Below are 13258 nucleotides of genomic sequence, written 5' to 3'. Positions count from 1 at the left end.
CATGACAGGACGATGAAAGAAAATAAAAGAGGCGTCTTCTAAAAAGAAAACGAGTGGGAGTCGCTATCAATGTTTATTTAAGGAAAACGTTAGAAAAACCAAAAGAGGTCTGAGAATTTTGAAAATAAGGGTTCGAGAGTTATTTACACATAGGAAAGGTATTAGCACCCCATGCACCCGTCACGAGGGACGACAATCTTTAATCAAGTGTGCACAACATGACTTCAAAATTATTTATTTTCCCAAGAGCAGTGAATCGCTTTTATTACATTATTTTTTTTTCGAGTCGACAAGGGTGTTGCCCTTGCTCCTACGTATCCTCAGGTGCGATGAGAAAATCAGACTTACGTTCTTTAAGTCTGAGTGTTTGTGTGTTAAATTGATTTTATGTTTTTTGAAAGATTTATTTTAATTGCGAACAAAGAGTCGTTAAGGCGTTGGACCTTGAAATGATGTTTTAAATTTTTGAAAAGCGGAGAGAATCGTTAAAACGTTGGACCTTGAAACGATCTCAAGTGATATTTGATAAAAGAAGTTTGGTTTAAATTGATTTCCTTTTCATTTATTTGTATTCATTAATTTCTAGTCTCACAAAGAAAAGAAAACGATTTCATGACACTGGTGATCAACTAGAATTAAGCCTTACAAATAAAATGAAATTACTAACGAAAAAGGGGAGGAGATGAATACATACATAATGTCAGAGAGGACCCTTAAAGGTACATGGATTATATGAAAAACTAACCAACTGTTGCATAAGGTACAAGGCTAGCAAGAGAAACGGTGTAGGGAATGATCCACGGTTGTGATTTGGTAACCCCTCGGCTTCATTTTTTCCTTTTTTTCTTCCTCCACAAATTTTCTGAACCCCTAAACCCCTCCCCTAGCATGGCTATTTATAGGAAAAGGCCATTTGGGGCAGGGGAAGCTCGCCTAGGCGAGCCAGTTACTTATGGCTGAAGGAATTAGCTCGCCCAGGCAAGCTGGTTGCTTAGGCCTGAAGGCATTTCATGGCCCAAGGGAGCCAGATGCTAGTCTGGGCAAGCTTGGGTCCAGAAAAATCCCCAAAATGATCCTTTTGCCCCCTTTTCCTTGTATCCTTTTTTTTTCTTGATCAAAACCCAGAGTGATCCCTGGCTTTGGGCTATGACCGGTGCCAAACACCATAATTCGACTGGCAATGATCCAAACATCACGAGTGACTGATAAAACATCATACCCGGATGAAATTAGGGTCTGACAATAATCCAGTAATTTATATGACTTTGCTAGTATTTGAATGTTTGTCAAGCCAATTCTCTATACAACAACTGCAGCCAATTATCAAAAAGTAAGAATCTTTGTTTGCATTTGAATGTTTGTCATGTAAAGTATCTTTCATACTTTTATACCATTTAATTACCATTCATATTTACAACAAAAAAATGCATTCTAGCTAAAAATATATTCATTAATCTTTTATATATAAGATAATTTGATTAGGTAACCTTATCTTGTTTATTCTAATTTAGTATGTATATATATATATATATATATATATATATATATATATATATATATATATAATTTGAATAATGGTTCAAGTGATTTAGTCAAGAGGGAAAATTTGGCTCTTAACCTTTTGTGGGCTCCCAAGCTAAAAAAGAAAGCACTTTGATTTGAGGTGAATCTCAACAAAAATATGAACAAACTAAAGTAAAAATTGAACATGAAAGAAAACAATAAATTTGGCAAAGATAACTCGAAAATAATTTAGAAAATAATTGCATTGATTATTGGTTTTGGTTGAAGGCCCCTACAAACATTTTTGCAACAACTATTTATATTATAAAATCTAAACTAACTTAATCTAAATCGTGTCTATCCACGCTTATACATGACTCCTTCATTTTCAACTGATTTGGCTAGTTTTCTTCATGTTTCGGCTAAGCAACATCCTATTTTTCAGGAACCACTACCTAAATCATGGGATCTTCATGTTCTCAATTAATTTTATAAAAAAAACTATTTTTAGCCTTGATCCAAACTCTGATGCACTTATCCTTTGAGCTTCCTCTAAATTTTCAAAAATTGACTGAATTATCTTCTAGAACAATCAAATCTTATCACTTATTTGAAATAACAAACAAACCCATTTTCTGCTAAGTTTCCATCTTGATTCATTCGGTTAACTAAAAAAATTTCTACTGGTATCAAATGCCCCCTATATCTAGACATGTTGATTGGTCAAATCCAATGTTAAGATATATTCATTTAATCTTTCCCGCTTCTTTTAATCTTTACAATTGACTTCACATTTATTATCTCTAATCGTTAAATCTATGCAAGTCTTATCACTTTGAATAACCTTACTTTATTGTTGCTAAACCATCCGATTTACCCTAATCCTTGTTTTCTTCTTCTTTCACTTCTAGTAATATTTTATCTAATTTTACAATGTCTTTCACTAATAATTCTCAATCGAAACCCTATGAATATGGTAATGGCTATAATGATGAGTCATCATCCTCTTCTTCCAACTTTTAAAGCAATCAACATGATAAAAAACAACCCATAGCTCTTAATGGTTTCATCAATCCTCTCAAGGCTCATGAAGGACACTACTACCTTCATCCTTGTGTTGATGATGTCATAGATGTTGTTACTTTCATTATCATTACCTTTATCATGATAGCTATCTACTTCCCAATACGTCTTGGTTTTGGATCAGTTCTATCCCTTCCAACTTGGGCACTAGGCCTAGAGGTTTTGAACTTTATTATAGGTACCTCAAAAGAGTAACTACTACAAAAGAAGCTAACAGGAAACGATGGGGTATCTTTGATGCCCTCGACATGACCCGTCACAATGTTGAGTCAAATTACCATTTAATCTTTAGCTTTCTGAGCTTTTGGTCCACTACTAGAAATACTTGTGTTCCCTTTCAAGTTCATGACCATCATGTTGCAAGATGTGGCTTCTATATTGGGCTTCCCTATTGTCGACAACTAAATACCTTCCTTATTTGACCAACCCTTCAAAGACCTAGGGTGTTCTTTTAATCGATCCACCAATGACTACCCTTATTTCATCATGACTCACATAAAGAAGCTAAATATTGTTTCTAATGCATAACACAATGTTTTTCTCCTATTTTGGTTTTGTAAGTACTTTATTTGTTCTTCTTCAAAAGCTATTGTTTATGAATATGCCCCCATGTCTCTTTGCTTAAATCGGACAAACCTAAAGCCATTGGGGTTCTATTCCTAGCTTCTCTTTATAAATTCATCTTTCTACTTTTAGAAACAATGAAAGCTAAGCAAAACATATCTGGTGCAACTTTGAATCACTATGTATTTTCCAATGTTTGCAGCCAAACAATTGAAATCGATGAAAGCATTGGATCGCCATGCCAAGGACCCCACTCTAGGCGAATCTTTTCAGATCAAGATGTCCACTACCTCAAGTTCAACTCACTTCTTCATAGAGGTCATTTTTGGCACACTAGATGATATAGGTGCTTTATGGAATCCCCCAATTGTTGATCATGTTGTTCCTAACTAGCTGAAAATGGATCCCCTTGCCGATTTGGAAGCTAAAGCAGTACAATCGGCAAATTGGGGTAGCATCCTATTAGCTAGGGATTTGTTTTGTGGAGTCAAGCCTACATCCAAGGCTAACAAAATTTATGTCGAGCCTCATGACCCACAGTTCGTGGCTCGTCAATTTGGTCTTACTCAACATCTTCATATGGCCTTTCTGACAATGACTTCACCTAAGTCTCGTCTTTTATTGTCGACTAAAAAAGTAAAGAAAATCACCGACCTAACTCATTAGATGCGTAGCCTTTTTAGATTTCATATGTTCTTGCTTGATCACAAGAAAACCACTAGTTTCCTTAATTGGCCTTCTGTAAAAGATGCCTATTTTGAAAAGGCTTCCTTTTTACCTTTTACAAGCCAATGACCATGTTCAACTAGATCCTATTTCTCAAACTCCAAGTCAACCCAACCATTTTCTTCTCGTCCAGCTTTTGTTTTGGCTAAAAAGAAGAAAAGTTCATCAGTTGGAATCACCATTAACCATTCACCAGCTCTGTAATCAGGTATCATTTTATATCTTTATCTTTTAATTTCTCTTTTCCTTGTTGCTATTTTGCTATTATTTCCCTTTATAGCCAAACACCGAATTGAAACGATTGATTTGGAAAACATAGAAAAGGACACTTCTCCATAACCAGTTCCTCTGACTTTCAAGAAAACTACTAGATCTGCTACTGCTCAAAACTCTTGTGCTCTTAATCCTCCCTTAACTCAATTATCAATATCTTTTTTCATAAATCAGTTGTCACTCCTAGCCAAAGACACAAAAGATTGAAAGTTGGATTTGTTTCTACACCTATCCATGTAAGTTTCTTAGTTGCCATAGTACTTTCCATTTTGCTTTACTACGACCTCCATTGACCTACTTTTGCTTTTCAATTTCAATAATAAGTTTCTATAGAAGAACCTTTTAATGCACCTTTCAAATCTTTTGCCATGCTTCTTATGCCAACAACGACCTTCAAACAATTTCCAACTTTCACACACCTCATCTTACCAAATATTAGTAAAAAAAAGCTTTACTCGAATACTTCTAGTCCCCTGCTTCTTTTGTTCATGTGGTATCAAATGGATCTCCCATCGACAACCATTTTTCCCAATTTGAAAATTTTATGTTAGGAGATATTCCCTTTGATCCTGCTATAATGAAGTCATTTTGACTATCTTTTTCCAAATTGGCTATAGCACCCATGGTCTCTGATGCTAGCTACCAACTCCCGAACCATATTAGCATGGCTATTGATGACTTAATCTTTAATCATGATATGCACCAACATCGATATCTTTTTGCTGCAATTAATTTGGAACAACCGAGACAATTGCAAATTCAGAAGTTCACTTATAGTGCTAACTTCTAAATTGCTAAAGCAGAACAACAAGCTGGTTTAGCTGAACAAGAACGTCTTAACAAAAGATTTTCCTATCTGATAGTTGAACTTAGGTGTATGAAGAAAGAACTAGCTGAATTGCATCCCAAGATCACCCTTTTGAATTCAAAACTTAAAGGCAATTGAAATTAACGCATTTAGCTCTACACCTTGGCAAATTCTCTTGATCCCAACATCACTCATTTACTTCATCAACTACAATACTAGAGAAAGATCTTAATGCACATGAAATGGGTATTGCTAAAGATAGAAAGATATAGGATGACTTGCCGTAGAAATTTGACCAAGCCAAACAAACCCTTTTTGCACCTCCTATTCCTTCTACTTCGGCTGCCCCATCTACAACTATTCCCCAAGTGGAAATCATGGATTATATCGTGGAGGTTTCAGCCGGAATTTCTAGTGCTCAAGTTGTTGTTGTTGCCCCGAATATTGCTATTGGTGCCTCTAAGCATTGACACTGGACTTGCTGATCAACTTGAAGAGGATGTAGGTAATGTTGGCACTTCTTCCATTGAACCAAATGACATGATGATTGATTCAACTTCCAATCCTTGATTATCTCTTTTTAACTTATGCCTTTTTTTTTCAAATAAGTCCAATTTTGAACAACCTTTAGATTAGATAAGCAACCGACTTGTGGTTACTATCAACAATTTTTTTGTATGCCTCTCTCCTTCTTCCCAAATAGAAGTGTCATACCCTAGTTTTGTCCGGGGACTATTGTTTGATGGCATGCAACCTTTGGTTCACCGCTTCGAGGTACTTGGCACCCTTTGTTGCACAATACGTGAAGTTCTGAGACATGCCGAAAATCAAAAGGAAGTATTGTTACGCAATCCGTGAGTTTCCGTAACATTCCGTAAGCTAAAAAAGGAGTAATTACATGACCCGTAAGGTTCCACAACCTTACAGAAAGAAAACAAGTATCGTTACGAAATTCGTAAAGTTTCGTAACGTTACGGAAAAAGAATCACCAAAAAAAGCAAAGGGGTGTATTTAGTAAAAAAAAGGGTGCAAATAGCAACCAGGCCCACTTGGGCCTTCCAGGATGTTCCTCCAGAAGGCGGTTGCTTCTGGAGGAAGCAACCTGGCTCGCCTAGGCGAGCTGAGCTCGTCTGGGCGAGCTGGGTGGCAAGCTCCTCCCCTATTTTCCTATAAATATGGGGAGGAGTGAAGGAGAAAGGGTTTCAGCCCTTCTGGTACTTCGTAATCACTTAAAATTAGTGAGGAAAATTGTTTCCATGAAGAAAATCCAAGCCGAGGCGCTTCCATAACGTTTCCGTGGGTGATTTCGCGAAGATTTTCAACCGTTCTTCGTCGTTCGTTATTCGTTCTTCGTCGTTCTTCGGTCTTCAACCGGTAAGTTCCCAAAATCGAACTTTTAAATTCATTCTATGTACCCTTGGTGGTCCCTATTTGTTTCACGTACTTTCATTTTCGTTTCATTTACCTTCCGTACCCCCTTTTGACGTGCTTTAGTCATTTACTTAAGTCATTTTCTAGCCTAATCAAAAAATAAAATAAATTTCCACTGATCATTTGATTTGTAATATCCATTAATTTCTATTAAAATGAAATCCGACCGTTCGGTCATGCCGTAACCACGTTGGAAACCAAAAAGAGGTAAAATAATAATATAATAATCAAAAAATATCTTTTAGTAAAATAAACCAAAAAAATCAATTGGACGTTTCTCTTTGGGATTTCTCTTTCTTAATTGAATTGATTAATAACTAAAGTGAAACTAAGGCTAAAATCAACTCGCAAAGTCAAGCTCGTTCGCAAAAAAATCACTAAAAAGGATTTTAAGGTTCGATACCTCAGTTTTTCTCATCAAGTAAAAATGGGTCATTTTAAGGTCCAATGCCTTAAAAGGACCACCTTCCAAGTAAAAAGAATCGCTTGATTCGCCCTTTAGAAAGAACTACGTAAGTCTGATTTCCTCTTCGATGGAGGGTACGTAGGAGCAAGAGCCCCGCTTTTGTCGACCTCAAAAATAAAAAATAAATAAAGGTTTAGGTACACAATTTCACACAATTCTAAAATTAAGGCTGTTGTCCTTTGGGACAAACGTGAGAGGTGCTAATACCTTCCTCAAACGTAAATACAACTCCCGAATCTAGAATATTCTTCATGACCGGTTTCCTTCGGTTTTTCCGACGTTTTCCACAAATAAACGTTGGTGGCGACTCCGTGCATTTTCCTCCTTTTGGAAGACGCACCTGTGAGCCTCGCCTCACTCGCCCGCAAAAGGGTAGGTTGCGACAAGAAGGATGAAAACACTTTAAGTATTTAGCATTTAGGCTTTGATCCAACTTTATCCCATCCAAATGAACTAGTTGATATGCTCCATTAGGTACAATTTGACTAATTATGAATGGTTCTTCCTAATTCGTGGACCACTTGTTAAGCTCCAAGTCCCTAGATCCCAAAGGTAGAATTGATTTCCAGAAAATGTCTCCTGCACTAAATTACTTTAGCTTAACATGTTTATTGTACACTCTTTCTAACATTCTTTTGTTAAGTTGAATATGACCAAGTACCATGAGTCGATCCTCATTCAACTCATCTATTTCATCAAGCATGGATTGCTAATATTAATCCAAACTTAGCCTATTTTGCTTTGCTACCCTCAAAGATTGCACATTAATCTCCTACCGCAAAACCACATCATGTCCATTGGTTAGCTGAAATGGGGTGCAACCATTTGCTTTGGTTAGAGTATTTCGGAAAATCCAAAGAGCTTCTTGCAACAGTTCATGCCATCTTTTTGGGTTTTCCTCCAAATTCTTATTAACAATGTCAACCAAGATCTTATTAGTAGCTTCAGCTTGTCCATTTGATTGGGCATAATATAGTGTCAAATGTCTCAATTTGTTGTTGAATTGTCATATGAATGAACCCACTTTATCTTTAGTAAACATAGTTCCCTGATCAGTAGCAATTGACTCAGATATGTCGAATCTATAAATAATGTGTGTTTAATGAATTTAATAACAATTTCCTGAGTTACATTAACTAATGTTTCAACTTCTACCTATTTTGTAAAATAGTCAGTAGCTACCAAAATGAAACTATGTCTTTTAGATGAAGCTTGATAGATTTTGCTGATAACATCCATGGTCCATCCTCTAAATGACCAAGGCTTAACTATTGCATGCATTTCTTTTGCTGAAGTCTTTTGTAAAGGCCCAAATCTTTGCATTCTTCACACCCTTTAGCATATTGATAGCAATCATTTGAAATTATTGGTCAATAAAATCCATGCTTAATAATCAATGACTTCATTATAGGTACAAACCTATGAGCACCGCATAACCTTTCATGTATCTCCCTCATCAGCCGCATTGACTCAACTTGGTTCACACATTTTAGCTAGACTCCATTAAAACTCCTTATATACAACTCATCTCCATTCATGGTATATTTCAGAGCCTTTTGCTTTAATTTGAATTCAGCTTTGTTGGATGGGTTTTGTAAATAATCCATTATTTCTTCTTTCCATAGATCTACTAATCAATTTTCATTATGCAATACTCATTTACAGTTAACTCTAAAGCCTTATCTTTCAGCATCTTGTATCCAAAGGCATGATGAGCTAATTAATTATCTTCATCATTTTCCCCTCTATACACATGTTCTATTGTTACATCGACAAAACAATTAAGTAATTGTCTAGCCGAATTGTAGAACTCTGTTAAGGTGATGGTATTGCATTTTTATTCTCCCTTCATATGTCAAATCACTAATTTGGAATCTTTATATATTTTCACACATTTCACTTCTTTCTGTAATAGTAACGGTACTCCCCCCCCCCCCATATCAATGCTTTGTATTCTTCTTAATTATTGGAATATTTTAGATCAATTGGCTTAGAATATCTTCAGACCTTTCATGTAAGGCTAATAACGGCCTCTCCGATTCCTACACATCCTTGCATTCTTGAACCATCAAAGCTCAAAATCCAAGGTTGAAGGCTAACATAATTGTTGGCCATCTCAACTACATCATCTATTGGGATGCATGGATGTTGGGTGATGAAATTGCCTAACACTTGCCCTTTCATTTCCCATAATGGTACATATGTCAAAGCATAAGCATTTAATTTTATTACCCATTTCATCAAACATCCTTGCAAAACTCGTCGATTTAACAAATGTATAACAATATCAAATTTGCAGAAGACTAATATTTCATTTGTTAATATATAATATTCTAGTTTTATACATGCATAAAATATTGATAAACATAATTTTTCCATAGTAGTGTATTTGCATTCAGTGTTGTCTAATAATCAACTATGATAATAAATTTTTCTTTAGGTTCTATCTTCTGCATTTGTGCTAGAAGGCATCTAATAGATTCATTTGTAGCTTATATATATAACTTCAAAGGCTTCCTTGGGAATTATTGTCACATTGAATCAAAGTACTATTTTCCTCCTTATGACCAAGTTTCTCTAAAACTCTTCTCAACCAAATACACTGACAGGCACAAAACGCAGCAGCTATGTACTCAGCCTCAGTAGTAGACAATGTCACTATAGGGTGTTTTTTAGAAGACCATGAAACTGCTCCAGAACCAAGTAAGAATGCAAAGCCAGAAGTGCTCCTACGATCATCCAAATCACCAGCAAAATCACTGTCGATGTAAGCCACCAAATTTGTGCAACCATTCTTTTTGTAGAAAATTCCAAGCTCAGTTGTACCTTTCAAATACCTTAATATTCTTTATAGACGATGCTAGAATTGGTGGTTCAGCTAACACTTGCTTGATCTGCTTAGATGATTGTCGTTGCTCTTCTCCCTAAGTGAATTCATCTTGATCCTTCACCTTTAGTAAAGGAGAAAAAGGCCTTCATTTTGGTAGCAAAATTAGCTATGGATCTTCGTAAGAAATAGATTTTACCAATAAGGCTTTGTAGCTCTTTCTTGTTCTGAGGTGGGCTAGCCTCCAACACCAAATTTGCCTTGTTTTTATGAACTTCAATTCCCTTCTAACGTACCAAGAATCCCAAAAAATTTCCAGCTGACATCCAGAATGCACATTTAGCTTAATTCATTTTCAACCCATGAAACCTCATTTTCTGCAAAGCCTATTCTAACTTTACCACCACATCATCAATGTATACTTCCACACTCTTACCAATGAAATCATGGAAGATGAGGTTCATCGCTCTCTGGTATGTAGCACCATCATTCTTTAACCCAAACGACATTACTAATCATTCATATATCTCAAGCGCTCTAGAACATCTAAACGTTGTTTTGTGCCCATCTTCAACAGCCATGGAAAATTCATTATAACCAAAATGGCCATCCATAAAGGGAAAGACACCATGCTTGGGTGAAGCATCAACCAACATGTCGGCAATGGGGACAACATATTCATCTGTAGGGGTTGCTAGATTGAGATCCCTAAAATTAGTGCATACTTGTACCTACCCATTTTTCTTTATCACTAAGATAATGCTTGACAACCACTTTGTGTACCTGGTTGTTATGATAAAACTAGCTCCTAACATTCTCAATTTCTCCTTTTATTTGAGGCAATTTTCGATGTTGCTTAACTCCTTCTCTGATTGGTAATCTATGTTCTACCAAATCCCTCCACAATCATTGCATCTCGTGGTAATCCCAAGCAAAGTGATTAGCTTGATAAGCCATTTTTTGTCTTTTTTTGGCTAACAACCCACTTACTTTGGTCGTTCTCAACTTATCGCTTGTTCCTAGGTTGACTTCTTTTAAGGGATCTTGTACTTCAAAACTAGGAGACCTCTTTTCAATGAGCAACACTCCCTCTCTGTGTTGTGTTTCTTCTATTATTGCTAATTCGGCTACTTTATCCTCAATGACAAATGATGTTAGTTAGTTCAGTAAATCCTTTAAGATTTTATTTTGTATGTCCATATATAAACTCGATTGATGGTCATGCTTTGGCCTGCCAATATATGATGAACCTGTTGAGTCCAAAACCCTTGGTATTTTACTTATTACAAATCATAAGCCTTCTGAGTTTATGTTTATTGATGAGTTTGCTAAGTGTATTTAGAAAAGACAAGTTTTGCAAAGAACTACAATAGAAGTAAATTCAAGGCTATCATAAGTCACTCAGAAAGGATGATAAGCTTGAAAGCTCAAAAGAAGACTCAAAGTGTCATTGGTTGTGCACTGCAATGAATAAGTCAACATCCTCACTGGATGAAGATTAAAACTTCTAGCCATAAGAAGTAATCATCGACCAAATGATAAGAAAAATGTTGCAAACATCAAGATCTGCACAATGGACATGACACGAAACCGCATTGTTGCAACATACTTAGAATGAAATTTCATTAATAGAATGAGTTCATTCCAGACATTGTATCTATAGTTCCATAAATGAAATTAAGTTTTTCTTTCTAGATATGTAAAGCTTGAAGAAAACTCTTAAACTTTCATGAACAAGTCATGGTCAGATACAACCTGGATCATGGACAAAATTGAGCATGAAGTTGCAAACACTAGTCTGCCTAGATAACTTGATATATGTGCAGCAATTTGAAGATTGCTTGAGCTACAAAAGTTCATTTGATATTATCTTAGTGGTTATGGAAAGATTGGAGATATACTTATATCTTTTATGAAGAAATCATGGGCTAATAAGGCTTGGATATTGGAAGAAACTAATCTTGAATATAGAGATGTCATTTGTCCTCAAAATATAACACAACTGCAATGCTTTGAAGATTGTTTATGTTGTAGTGGTCCAATTGACATTATACCAGTGCCTAAATGTCTATGATAGAATTCTATAAAACTTTCATGAAGACATCAAAATCTAGTTTGGTCATTCAAAGGGTCAAAGAAATAAAAACCAATATCAAGCATAACATGCTATAATAATCTCACACCAGAATGTCTGGAATACATGTTTGTCATGTCATTTCATCAAAGTATTCCTATAAGAAGAACATTCTGTGACTTTCCATCTACATCAAAGAACTATCTCAAAGCATAACATCATATGCAGGAAAGCTATACAAGCCAACATATCTGCAAATGATACATATACAAAGAGCAGAACATAGCAAGTGTTCTGATGAGAACAGAGCAAGCTCAAAATAAATGTCTCAACTATGCTTTCAAGTGAGAAGCTTCATAATATTTGAAAGAAGCCCATATGTTGAAGTTAGTGCTTCCATTTAAAGATATCAACCTTATCATGTTGTAAAGACATCAAGAAGGCCTTACTTAGAAGATCTACCTAAGGCTACATTGAGCATATAACATCATAATGGTGTACTTGAGGACTCTAAGAATGAGAGCATCAAAATAATACTCTGATGACAGACCATAATCAAGACAAGATAGATTCTAAAATGACTACATCAAAATTATGTATTGAAGTCAAGATCATGCAATATCTAAGCATCAAAATGAAACTGCATTAGACATCAGAATGATGAGGAAATTGACTCTGAAAACTAAACATCAAAATGGTTTAGAATAGCTTAGAATGCAACTCAAAAACAACATCAGTTCTTCCATATGCTTCTATCGCAACCTACCTCACGACGGGATGGCGAAGGAAAATAAAAGAAAAGCATGTTCGTCTCCTAGGGAGAAAAACGAGTGGAGTCACCACCAACGTTTATACGAGGAAAATGTTAGAAAACCCAAAAAGAGGTCTGTGAATTTCAAAAATAAGGGTTTGGGAGTTGTTTACGCATAGGGAAGGTATTAGCACCCCACGCGCCCACCACAAGGGGTGGCAGCCTTTAATCGAGTGTGCACAACGTGACTTCAAAATTATTTATTTTTCCCTTTTTATATTTCTTCATTTTTTGGGGTCGACAAAGAGGCTGCCTTTGCTCCTATGTATCCTCAGGTGCGATGAGGAATTCAGACCTACGTAATTCTTTAAGTCTAAATATTTGTGTGCTAAATTGATTTTTTTTAAAGATTTATTTCGATCGCGAACAAAGAGTCGTTAAGGCGTTGGACCTTGAAATGATGTTTTAAATTTTGAAAAGCGGAGGGAATCGTTGAGGCGTTGGACCTTGAAACAATCTCAAGTGGTAATTGATGAAAAGAAGTTGGGTTATGAGTTGATTTTGTTTTGGTTTTGTCTATTAGCTTTCAATCATCTTAAGCTAGTTTTGTGGCACTAGTGATCGGTGAAGATTAAACTTTACAAATAAAATGAGATCATCGATGATAAATGGAGAAGATGAATATGCACATAAGTTAGCAAGAGAATGATGTAGGGAATGATCACGGTCGCGATTCGGTAGCGCCTCGACTT

The sequence above is a fragment of the Glycine max genome, chromosome 14 (assembly GCF_000004515.6).
Source record: "Glycine max cultivar Williams 82 chromosome 14, Glycine_max_v4.0, whole genome shotgun sequence".
NCBI classification, from domain to species: domain Eukaryota; kingdom Viridiplantae; phylum Streptophyta; class Magnoliopsida; order Fabales; family Fabaceae; genus Glycine; species Glycine max.
Note: the sequence above shows the minus strand (reverse complement) of the source record.